The sequence below is a fragment of the Diachasma alloeum genome, unplaced genomic scaffold, assembly GCF_001412515.2.
Source record: "Diachasma alloeum isolate Michigan unplaced genomic scaffold, Dall2.0 Dall_scaffold_00931, whole genome shotgun sequence".
Taxonomy (NCBI): Eukaryota; Metazoa; Arthropoda; class Insecta; order Hymenoptera; family Braconidae; genus Diachasma; species Diachasma alloeum.
This window is the reverse complement of record NW_021681048.1, coordinates 13600-17992: the sequence shown is the minus strand read 5'-3', so window position 1 is coordinate 17992 and position 4393 is coordinate 13600.

Below are 4393 nucleotides of genomic sequence, written 5' to 3'. Positions count from 1 at the left end.
ATTCTCATTTAATTTGTTATCACAAAGCTCATTGCTAGCCACGTTTCAACATATCACTTGATACGATCTATTACTAAAGGCTCATTGAATCCGTGGGATTCGAATTATTGTTGGTAACGGGGAAAAGCTTAAATTGAAGTGCATGACATCCATCATTCCAGGTCTATCTCATCTACGAACATCAGCTGATAGTATTAAATATTCAAATTTTTACTTTGCAAGTACTTAAGCATACTAACGATGCTTTTTTTTTACACGCGTAAGAAAATTTCTACGAGAAGTGATTTGTCTTAACATAAATCCCATTAAATACGCGCTTCATAAGTTCTGGGTCCACGGTGTCATGAAATGGGAAGGAAAAATCATGTAAATTCATTCAAGTCTTCGGAATCACTGAAATCACACGGATTTCACTCCGAAATAATGAACGAAATCACCTCTACCTCTTGAAATCATGCAAAAATCAATCGGGTGATGCGGGTGGAAAATCGTTATAGCCGGTTGAACCTTTTTTGCCCCGCTTCTTCTCGTTCCTTAAACTTCATTTATACCGACTTCAATTACTTCATTATCTCTCAGAAACCGGTCATTACGAATTTAGAAAATCATTTGAAATCTATGATATCATGAAATAACTTTACGAGCCACTTGAATTGGCTCGCGGGAAGTGGCACAGATTACAACTCTTTCAAAATTCACCGGAGTCAAACTCGAAATCACTTTCAAATCACGTAACGTTCCCTTCATTTCAGAGTCATCGTATGACTCGATTAGGGAGCGAGTAGCCTTTCGGAATTACATTACAGAATGAATTTATGACTAAATTTAAAACAAAAGAGGCCATGATTATGATATGATATTATCTCATTCGATTCACATCATCTCTTACGATTTCCCCTCCTTTTATTAATTCGTCAATGATGTTGTCTGTGCAAAATAAATGAATGAACATTTTAAATGTGAATTGTTATAACCAGTGAAAATCGTAAGAATAACCACCTGGTGGTGGAATGAATTTGAAAAAATTTGAACTAAATGCATAAATTTTTCTATTGTTTATTATTCGGAGTTTTGACTATTTTCAAGTACCTGCAATCATCGTTAACATATTATCTCAAGGAATATCCTTGATTAATTTTCATATGTAATGACTATCACATGTAATACCACAAGAGCTCCAAAATTATCGGGTATTTCCCNCGAGTGATTTTTCTGAAAAACTTTACGACTGCGTTTGTTTGCAGGGAACCTTGAGGGAAATACCCGATTAATTTTGCAGCTCGCGTGGTATTCGGGGGATTATTTTTCCATCCAAATTCCGGCCAATAGAATTGCACCATAAGACAAAATTAACACAATAGTATTTTATCTGTCAAATTCGATGGGGGTTACGTGGACTGGCCAATCTATTGTTTTTTAGATATATCAACATGAAAAATTATAAGGGAAATTCTGAAAAAATTATCAGTTGCGTTTCGTGTTGACTATATAAAAAACAGTCANGGGAAATTCTCAAAAAATTATCAGTTGCGTTTCGTGTTGACTACATAAAAAACAGTCGAATGGTGCAATTCTATTGGCTGAAATTTGGATGGGAAAAATAATCTGCTAAATATAAATATCACCCTAACTCAATGAACAGGTGGGCCATTCGTTTTCATTCTGTTAATCATCGTGTCCGTTTTTGCTAATGAATTAGCAATATGTTTTCGAATTGATAGATTTCCTAACAAGTCCATTATTGATATGTGCGTTGATATAATAAACATTTTGTAACTTATTTAAGCCTTTTCATATAACTCCTTTGAAACTCTGAGACCCTTGTAAGACCTTCAGGAGACCTTATAAGACCTTCAAAGCCTATCCCTCTCGTTGCTGCGCAACGAAGCTATCGGGAGGTATCCGATCATTTAGAAGGGTATTACGACCCAGCAAACAATATGTCGACAATTTGTCGACAAATTACCGATGTCCTGTTAAATTTTAGATGGCACTAGCAAAAATTGTTTTCTGGGGACTGACAATTGAACTATATTCAATTTCTAATAGAATTCGTATGAATTTTCTATCTTCTTTATCAAAATTATTGGAGAATTTAATTCTCCGTCGAACTGCCCTTTTTTCATCCCTTAATCTCAATTAGGAGGGGAGAAGTGAATTTTTAATTCGCAGGCAAATGGTGAAAAGTCAGTGTGTGCCGCGAAAAAAATTTTTTTTTTACTGGCCCCTCACTTTCATGGCAGTTTTTATTTTTTTGTTACAGAGATTAAGGGATAAATGAGGGTTAATTAATGGAGAATTTAATTCGCCGTCGAACTGCCCTTTTTTCATCCCTTAATCTCAATTAGGAGGGGAGAGGTGAATTTTTAATTACCGGGTGTCACTGTGCGTCACCAAAGAATTATTTTTCTTACTGCGCTGTGATTTCCATGACAGTTTCTTCCATTTTTTACAAAGATTAAGGGATGAAAAAGTGTTAATTGAGTGTTAATTTATTTCTCCGTCAAACAGCCTTTTTTTCATCCGTTAATTTCAATTAGGTGGGGAAAGAAATTTTTAATTCGCGGGCGAATGGTGAAAAGTCACTGTGCGCTGAGAAGAACATTATGTTTCTCATTGGCCCATGACTTTTGTCGTAGTTGTATTTTTTTGTGACAGAGATTAGGGGATGCAACGGGGATCGATTAATGGGGAATTTAATTCTCCACCACACCGTCTGGGTTTCATTCCTTAATATTAATTAGCCAGCAAATGAATGACCTGAAAAACATTAAGAATATGTTGAGGACGAGGAGAGCATAAATTCCCCTCCGAAACTATCCCTGTGACAGCGAGACTGTTACTGCCGAGTTACCAGAGATTATATGGGAGATCTCCAACGCCTATGCAAGGGCTTCGACCAAGTTTTTTCGTAGCGGCGACCCATGAACTACGCGGAGTACACACTTGTCGGTATAACAGGGCGCGTATACGGATGTCGATATTCCCCCCCTGAGAGAGTCTGAGATAGAGTTGCGCGCTCGCTCGCACTCGTTGTGATTTAGGGACGTGTGAGTCACCTGATGTATCCAGTGAGTGCGTGAGGGATAGTGTGAGAAAAGAAAAGAGATAAACTTTGCCTGAATATAGCGGGATGTCTTTCGAGCGTTTCACACAAAATCTTACAAAATAAAAAAAATAAAAAGCTTCAATTCTTCGATTACTTCATTCATTCGTTGTTCATTTACAATAATTCCGAGATTTAAATACCTTTTTTTCCTTCTTCGATATTCGCGACTAATAAAAAATAAATCATCTATGCATTAAGGATGGAATCGCAATGATAACTATTAAAATGAAAAATTTATTGGAAAACCAAAAATTATCACTGATAGTTCTTGGGGCACGATTTACCTCGACGAAGATTAACAATTTTAATTATTCTATGTTCAGAAATGATATTGTGCTTGATAGTCGAGTTAGCATGTATTATAAAATTTATAAAATGTAACAAATTCAATAAGCAATTTTATTGAATTAAAATTGCATTTCTTATAGCATATTTCCTATTGGAAATAATAATTGTTTTGCGGCGCACAGTGACTCCCGGTAATTAAACATTCACCTCGCCCCTCCTAATTGAGATTAAGAGATGAAAGAGGGTTAGTTGATGGAGAATTTAATTCCCCATCGAACTGCTCTTTTTCATCTCTTAATCTCAATTAGGAGAAGAGAGGTCAATTTTTAATTATCGGGAGTCACTGTGCGCCGCAAAACAATTACTTTTCTTACTGTGCTGTGATTTCCCTGACAGTTTATTCCATTTTTTACAGAGATTAAGGGATGAAAGAGGGTTAGGTGATGGGGAATTTAATTCTCCGTCGAACTGCCATTTTTTCATCCCTTAATCTCAATTAGGAGGGGAGAAGTGAATTTTTAATTCGCGGGCGAATGGTGAAAAGTCAGTGTGCGCCGCGAAAAAATTATTTTTCTTACTGGCCTCCGACTTTCATGGCAGTTTTTATTTTTTTGTTACAGCGATTAAGGGATGAAAGAGGGTTACCCGGGTAGAAATCACACCGCTCGAGCTCGTCTCGGAACCCGTATCCCAGCTAGAAATACGCCACTCCGCCCCAGCTTGGGATAAACTCCACGCGCGTCACATGTACCCGAGGTTGAGCCCCGTCACGCGCTCACAGCCCAACGTTAGACTATTACGCGAAACGCTTCGCCGGGCTTTAGTTGAATGGCCACTGCTCAACCTCAGGTTCATCTCCAATTACTCAATCCCAGTATACTTAACCTCAATAATGATTTGACAGGTCCGATGGCATCGTGATTTGAGCGAAAAAACAATCGAATAAATGTGAAGATGGCATGCTTTTTCAGATGAACAATCACAAGCTCATCAGAA